We start from the raw sequence: 8,802 nt of genomic DNA on the forward strand, positions 1-8,802 counted from the left end.
TTGGGGTTCAAACTCAAAATGTAATACATTTCAACTCCGTATCTGACATGATACCGGTGTCTTCTTTATTTATATAAACCCATACCCATGTAGGTGTATACTTTTGCTTCGAAGTAGATTTGTTTAAGATTACCAAGAAACCCACTGCAGTAATTTAACACAGCTGATTGATCTCCTGCAGAATAAATATGTACACTGAGCCACCATTTCCAGTGTGTCAGAGAGGGAAACACACACCAGTCCAATCATTCACCCTGGAATCTGGATCATACTTAGTCTGACTATGGAGATGCAATGTTTACACATGGATTGAAAAGATAATGAGGAACTTACCTGATGCAGATTTTCTACATTCTATATTTCTTTGTGTTTCCCTACCAGTCTGTCCCTTTTCTGATTACTTCTAGATCTTTTTTTTTATGGTGATTGGGTGGTCCTGTTAGAATTGGTGGGATTCTTATCCAATCCTCATGGTCGGTGGCTGTGGCTCCAAGAGACGTCTCTCAGCTCCCACCATGGAGCAGGAACAGGGAAGGCTGAATACCCAGAATCTCCATCCCTATACTCCTCCCCACTGCGGGGTAAAAGAACAAGAGCACCGCTGATAATCCAGGAGGTTTTCTCTGGCAGCAGACAAGAGACTGATAAATGGCTGGGTATCTTCTCTCTCGCTGTAAGAAGGGGTGTCTGTGGTGTTCTAGCTCTGTTCTGTTATCCTGCGCTCGTCTCACCCCACACAAGTTGCAGTGCTCTGCTCACTCCTCCCTGATTGGTGTAGCGGCAGGGCCGGGGGCTCGCCGTGCGTTTGCCGTGGTTGTCATGGTGTCGAGCGGAGTGTGGTCACAGCGGCAGCTGCGGCAGATGCCCTTCTCCAACCCCTCTCTGTCTCTGTCAAAACTGCCAGCTCCTCCCATCCTGCTGTCTGTCTTTCTGTCTGTCCTTACATCAGACTCCCCTCTTTGGCGCTTTGCTTTCTCACTCTCTTTTCTCACGCTCGTCTTTCTCAACCCTCCCTCCCTCTCTCCCTCCTCCTCGTCTATCTGTCTCCCCTCCTTATCACTCCTACACCAGCCTCCTCTCCCCCACTCATTCATCTTCAGTATCTGCTTGTATAGGGGCTGTTGATGTCAGCTCTTCTCTCGCTGCTCCCTAAATTGCAGGTGAAATTAGTCATCCGAAGCTAATCAAGGATCAAGGGATTTTACATGGCTTTACCCCTTCCTGCCTGTCGCCACCAATCCTACAGAGTTTAGTCTATAATTCTGCAGTTCGCCATTTGCATGCATAATCAATACATGAACCTGTATGGAGTGTAATGTAGGCTACCTTGTGTTGCATCTAACCAGACTGTAATTGTGCTACCCTAATTGTGTTAATTGAATGGAGCCCCATGTATTCTGGTGACTCTCCATATGGATCCAGACCCATTGTGGGGATAAATGGAGAAACTTTGGAATGACAATAGGAAAGAGGATATGTGCCGGCGATGTGCTCAGCCTCATGGAAAGCAAGACAGGCGAGCAGAGAGTGAGGGGAGCATTGATTCACTGTGGTGTTCATTTTCCCCAGTCAGATGACATTACCTATACAGCAATGGCTGGCTTGTGGCACTGCAGACGACACACACAGCAGACGACGCACACTGCAGACGACGCACACAGCAGACGACGCACACAGCAGACGACGCACACAGCAGACGACGGACACAGCAGACGACGCACACAGCAGACGACGGACACAGCAGACGACGCACACAGCAGACGACGCACACAGCAGACGACGCACACAGCAGACGACGCACACAGCAGACGACGGACACAGCAGACGACGCACACAGCAGACGACGCACACAGCAGACGACGCACACAGCAGACGACGCACACAGCAGACGACGGACACAGCAGACGACGCACACAGCAGACGACGGACACAGCAGACGACGCACACAGCAGACGACGCACACAGCAGACGACGGACACAGCAGACGACGCACACAGCAGACGACGCACACAGCAGACGACGCACACACCAGACGACGCACACAGCAGACAACGGACACAGCAGACGACGCACACAGCAGACGACGGACACAGCAGACAGCAGACGACGCACACTGCAGACGACGCACACAGCAGACGACGCACACAGCAGACGACGCACACAGCAGACGACGCACACAGCAGACGACGCACACAGCAGACGACGCACACAGCAGACGACGCACACAGCAGACGACGCACACAGCAGACGACGGACACAGCAGACGACGCACACAGCAGACGACGGACGACGCACACAGCAGACGACGCACACTGCAGACGACGCACACAGCAGACGACGCACACAGCAGACGACGGACACAGCAGACGACGGACACAGCAGACGACGCACACAGCAGACGACGCACACAGCAGACGACGCACACAGCAGACGACGCACACAGCAGACAAGGCGCTCTAATAAATGCTCTGATACACACACACACCTACACACACACCACACACAAAATGTATCTAACTACTCACTATGCCCATTTACCAGAAACAATAACAGGCCAACTTAGATTCAATATGTCACTGGCATACCAATATCATTCTGAAAAACATGCCCGGTCTTTAATAAGAATGTAAATGTAGCGCCAGCAGGTATTCACAAGATGAAAAGATCTGAGCATGTCCCACACTGCTTCTGTTAAACAAAAATGAAAGAAAAAAAAATATTGAAAAGACTCCATCCAAATCCCCTGATTGATTACCCATATTAACGATTATCATAAAACATCACATAGGGATTATTTGATAGCCTAAATCCTGCTCAGACAATATCCCTGGTTAGTCTGCAATCCAGTCAACCACACCTAATCAATAGAGTGATTAATTTAATTACTTGATGAATTTAGAAAATCCTGTAATTAGAAATTGGCAATGTGGGTTAGTCATCAAGATGCAGCCTGGACTGTGGCTAAACTCTCTTCCCCATAGTGCAGTTTCCTCATCTCTGCTTCTATGATGTCTTGTGGGTCTTGACATCCATAATGTATACGATGGGTCTGTTCTCTAATTTATTCCTACAGAAATAAATCCTGCATGATGTGGCTTTCCATGTTTCTCTTCGTTTGTCTGAGGCAGGAAAGAATTGTCTCAGGAAACAAAGAGAGAGAGGGGGGGGCTTGGTCTTGGTTATTCAAGTTTGATTATTAGATTGTTATTTAAATTAGTCAAAAGACATGGCTCTATATATTGTCAGGAAAAACATCTGAATACAGGTATTTAAATGACCAAATAAAAGATTTGGGGCACGAAACAGAAAAGGGACGACAAACAGAAGAGAGAGAGAGCTGCTCAATTCTGAGAGGGTGGGGACAAGTCATCATACTGCCACAATTGGCATATGCTGTCATGGGTGCACAGAAGCTCTCCCTCGTTCTCTCTAGTCTACACTGGTTTAGAGGGGTTGGTGTATCTGGGAATATTAAGCAGCTTGTGGCCAAGAGCAGAGCACATACACAGGTTTTAAGAGGTTAAGATTACACGAGGGAGATTTGTTTGATCAATTATCTTCTTATGTTGGACAAATGTCTATGTTGATTGTGGGCTATTATGGCACAGTCTGTTGGACAAGTTATGTTTGTGTAATATGCCCACGTGTCACTGAGCAATGATATACTTTTAGATAACCATTCCAAACCAATGCACAATGAACAATTTCACAACAGAGAGTGGTATATCCAGGAAGTAAGCGTGGTGATGTAACCATATATAAAATATAAACCTGCTAGGTAGGTCACAACACGCCAAATGGCTAAATATATGATATTTAAATGATCCCGCAACAACATGATATACCCGTAGTGCTGTTTCTGTAAGTCACAGTCAAAGTCTCTTAAATTGTCCTCCCGGGTGGCGCAGTGGTCTAGGGCACTGCATCGCAGTGCTAGCTGCGCCACCAGAGTCTCTGGGTTCGCGCCCAGGCTGGGCTGGGTTCGCACCCAGGCTCTGTCGCAGCCGGCCGCAACTGGGAGGTCCGTGGGGCGACGCACAATTGGCATAGCGTCGTCCGGGTTAGGGAGGGTTTGGCCGGTAGGGATATCCTTGTCTCAGTATGTAAAAAAATGTAATAAAATGTATGCACTCTACTGTAAGTCGCTCTGGATAAGAGCGTCTGCTAAATGACTAAAATGTAAATGTTGTCATTTGAACTGTGATGTGTACTGGTTCCCCAGGTTTCACTCCTGTGTGTACTGACCAAACAGCCCCAGGAGTACAGACGGATACCCAGGAAATGTGGGACGGTAATGACAGAGGGCTGAGGGATCAATAGAGCCGTTACACACTGCAGCTAGCCGACAGCAGCACTGTCTCACTCTGATGGCCTCTCAGCACACACACACTACCGAAACAACCGAGGGCTTTCTGAGATCATCAGTATCAAACATAGGTTTCAACATGGTCCTCCCATGACATCACTGGCCATGTGAGACAGAGGAGGAGAAGATTGATCACTGAGGCCAGGCTCTAATCCCTTGTTTTGGTATGCCTGCGCCCATGTCCTGGTAACCTTCCTGGTAACCTCCCTGGTAACCTAATGTAGCAGTCATAAAATAAACGGCTGAAACTACTGTAGACCCCCCCCCCCCCATGAAGAAATACTACAGTTTACTATATAATACTACAGTACTGGGTGACTTCCGGTCGGGTGACGTAAGAAGACGTGTTTGAGAAAGGTCCCCAATTAAACTTTTATTTTAAAGTCGCTGTTAGTTTTTCTGTTAGATGTATCAGTTGGTTATATTCCTTTAATCACTTTTTATGGTACCATGAGCAAGACCAATCCAAAGAGAACTGCTACGACCAACACATTGTCGAAGGCCAAACCAACTACTCGAACACCGAAAATGTCTTCCGCGGCCAGCACTGCTACAGAGTCTGAGGCCTTGTCTATGACCACGCCTGTAGATGAGCTAGCTAAACAGAGAAGTAGCCTAAAATGAGGATATGGCTTCTCTCATCAGAGCCACAACTTGTAGACTTGTTAACGTGCTGCTGTGTGCTTTGTTGCTAACGTTTCTTTGCTACCTGCCAACTTTACGTGTTTTACTTTTTAATTACCGTTTTATATTTTTCCCTCGCTCAACTTTTTTCATTCAACTTTTTCACCACGGACACTTTATGTGGACATGGTTATACACAACCTCCACCAGCCGAAGCTAAGTAGTAACATTAACATTATGCCTTCTAATTGCAGTCGCTGTACTCATTATATACAGGAGAATGATCGCCTTATGGAGAGGATAGCTGTGCTGTAAGCCCAGCTTCAGACGCAATCGTTAGGCAAGGGTCATTTCAGTGTAGGAAAGGATGAAACAGCGTCTGTGCCACCAGTAAGTACAGATAGTAGTATAAATCCCCTCGCACTGTCCTTGCAGCCGGACAATTTTCTCATGGCTTCTGGAAGGAAATGCTGTAGGAATGCTCAACCGGACATAAACTTTCAACCGGTTCTCCCCATTAAGCAATGAGTCAGAGTCAGAGTCCGAGTCTTCTCTGGTCTCTCCTCTTCCCATTACGGGGTCTGAGACGCTGAAGCCTCCCACCATTAGCTCTGACAAATTAAAAACCCTAGCCATTGGCGACTCCATTACGAGCAATATTAGACTTACGTTTACCAGGGGGCAGGGCTACCGACGTTAAGGCTAATCTGAAGATGGTGCTGGCTAAAGCTAAAACTGCCGAGTGTAGAGAGTTTAGAGATATTGTTATCCACGTCTGCACCAACGATGTTAGGATGAAACAGTCAGAGGTCACCAAGCGCAACATAGCTTCAGCATGTAAATCAGCTAGAAAGATGTGTCAGCATCGAGTAACTGTCTCTGGCCCCCTCCCAGTTAGGGGGAGTGATGAGCTCTACAGCAGGGTCTCACAACTCAATCACTGGTTGAAAACAGTTTTCTGCCCCTCCCAAAATATAGAATTTGTAGATAATTGTCCCTTTTTCTGGGACTCACCCACAAACAGGACCAAGCCTGGCCTGCTGAGGAGTGACAGATTCCATCCTAGCTGGAGGGGTGCTCTCATCTTATCTACGAACATAGACAGGGCTCTAACTCCTCTAGATCCACAGTGAGATAGGGTGCAGGCCAGGCAGCAGGCTGTTAGCCACCCTGCCAGCTTACTGGAGTCTGCCACTAGCATAGTCAGTGTAGTCAGCTCAGCTATCCCTATTGAGACCGTGTCTGTGCCACGATCTACAGTTGAAGTCGGAAATTTACATACACCTTAGCCAAATCCATTTAAACTCAGTTTTTCGCAATTCCTGACATTTAATCCCAGTAAAAATGCCCCGTTTTAGGTCAGTCAGGATCATCACTTTATTTTAAGAATGTGAAATGTCAGAATTATAGTACAGAGAATTATTTCTTTCAGCTTTTATTTCTTTCATCACATTCCCAGTGGGTCAGATGTTTACATACACTCAATTAGTATTTGGTAGCATTGCCTTTAAATTGTTTCACTTGGGTCAAATGTTTTGGGTAGTCTTCCACAAGCTTCCCACTGTTACATTCGTTTAAAGATGGATTGGACCAAGGTGCAACGTGGTAGGCGAACATCTTACTTGTATTTAAAATGAACACCAAAAACCAACAAAGTACAAAACGAACGTAAAGTTCTGCAGGCTATACAGTAACTAACAAAATCAAGATCCCACAAACTAAGGTGGAAAACAGGCTGCCTAAGTATGATCCCCAATCAGAGACAACGATAGACAGCTGCCTCTGATTGGGAACCATACCAGGCCAACAAAGAAATAGAACACATCGATTGCTCACCTTAGTCATACCCTGACCTTTCCAAAATAGAGAATAAAAGGGATCTCTAATGTCAGGGCGTGACACCCACAATAAGTTGGATGAATTTTGGCCCATTCCTCCTGACAGAGCTGGTGTAACTGAGTCAGGTTTGTAGGCCTGTATGCTCGCACACATTTTTTCAGTTCTGCCCACAAATGTTCTATAGGATTGAGGTCAGGGCTTTGTGATGGCCACTCCAATACCTTGACTTTGTTGTCCAGAATGACAAGTCTGAAAAAACTCAACAGTGAATACTATAGTATTTAAGAAGTAAAATGGCGCTGACAGAGATGGTCGCCTCACTTCAGGTCCTTAGGAAACTATGCAGTTATTTGTTATTGTAAAGGCAGTCATTGTTGTTCTCCCCCTTAGACGAGAAGGAGCATGGATAGGACCAAGATGCGGATTGAGGGAAATAAGCCATCTTTTAATGAAAAAACAGCAAACAAGACACTACAAACTACAAAACAACAAACGTGACTAACCTTCAACTGTCCTGTGAGGACACAGGAACAAACACCCACAAAACACCAGTGAAACCCTGGCTGCCTTTGTATGACTCTCAATTAGAGACAAACAATACACACCTGTCTCTAATTGAGAATCATACCAGGCCGAACACAAAACCCCACATAGAAATACAAACATAGACAAACCCACCCAACTCACGCCCTGACCAACTAAAATGAATACAAAACAAAGGAAAACAGGTCAGGAACGTGACAGAACCCCCCCCTTAAGGTGCGAACTCCGGGCGCACCAGCACAAAGTCTAGGGGAGGGTCTGGGTGGGCGTCTGTCCACGGTGGCGGCTCTGGCGGTGGACGAGGTCCCCACCCCACCATAATCAATCCCCGCTTCTTTATCCCCCTCCCAATGACCACCCTCCCACTAACCCCACCTAAATGAAGGGGCAGCACCGGGATAAGGGGCAGCACCGGGATAAGGGGCAGCACCGGGACAAGGGGCAGCACCGGGACAAGGGGCAGCACCGGGACAAGGGGCAGCACCGGGACAAGGGGCAACACCGGGACAAGGGGCAGCACCGGGACAAGGGGCAGCACCGGGACAAGGGGCAGCACCGGGACAAGGGGCAGCACCGGGACAAGGGGCAGCACCGGGACAAGGGGCAGCACCGGGACAAGGGGCAGCACCGGGATAAGGACCAGCACCGGGATAAGGGGCGGCAGGTCCTGGCTGAGGGACTCCGGCAGGTCCTGGCTGAGGGACTCCGGCAGGTCCTGGCTGAGGGACTCCGGCAGGTCCGGGCTGAGTGGCAGCTCCGGACTGTAGGGCAGCTCCGGACTGTAGGGCAGCTCCGGACTGTACGGCAGCTCCGGACTGTAGGGCAGCTCCGGACTGTACGGCAGCTCCGGACTGTAGGGCAGCTCCGGACTGTCGGACGTCTCTGGCAGCTCCTGACTGGCGGGCGTCTCTGGCAGCTCCTGACTGGCGGGCGTCTCTGGCAGCTCCTGACTGGCGGGCGTCTCTGGCAGCTCCTGACTGGCGGGCGTCTCTGGCAGCTCCTGACTGGCGGGCGTCTCTGGCAGCTCCTGACTGGCGGGCGTCTCTGGCAGCTCCTGACTGACGGGCGTCTCTGGCGGCTCCTGACTGACGGACGGCTCTGGCGGCTCCTGACTGACGGACGGCTCTACTGGCTCGGGACAGACGGGCGGCTCTAATGGCTCGTGGCAGACGGATGACTCAGATGACGCTGGGCAGACAGATGGCTCAGACGGCGCTGGGCAGACAGATGGCTCAGACGGCGCTGGGCAGACAGATGGCTCAGACGGCGCTGGGCAGACAGATGGCTCAGACGGCGCTGGGCAGACAGATGGCTCAGACGGAGCTGGGCAGACGGGCCGTTCAGGCACCACTGGGCTGACGGCAGACTCTGGCCGGCTGAGACGCACTATAGGCCTGGTGCGTGGTACCGGAACTGGAGGTACCGGGCTG

General features: G+C 49.3%; 1 pseudogene; it reads right to left on the minus strand.

The window, feature by feature from the left end:
- The window catches only part of LOC129863163 (short transient receptor potential channel 5-like), a 55,847-nt pseudogene extending 54,828 nt beyond the window's left edge, over positions 1-1,019 (minus strand).
- Between the last annotated feature and the right edge of the window lie 7,783 nt (positions 1,020-8,802).

The sequence above is a fragment of the Salvelinus fontinalis genome, chromosome 10, assembly GCF_029448725.1.
Source record: "Salvelinus fontinalis isolate EN_2023a chromosome 10, ASM2944872v1, whole genome shotgun sequence".
Classification (NCBI taxonomy): Eukaryota; Metazoa; Chordata; class Actinopteri; order Salmoniformes; family Salmonidae; genus Salvelinus; species Salvelinus fontinalis.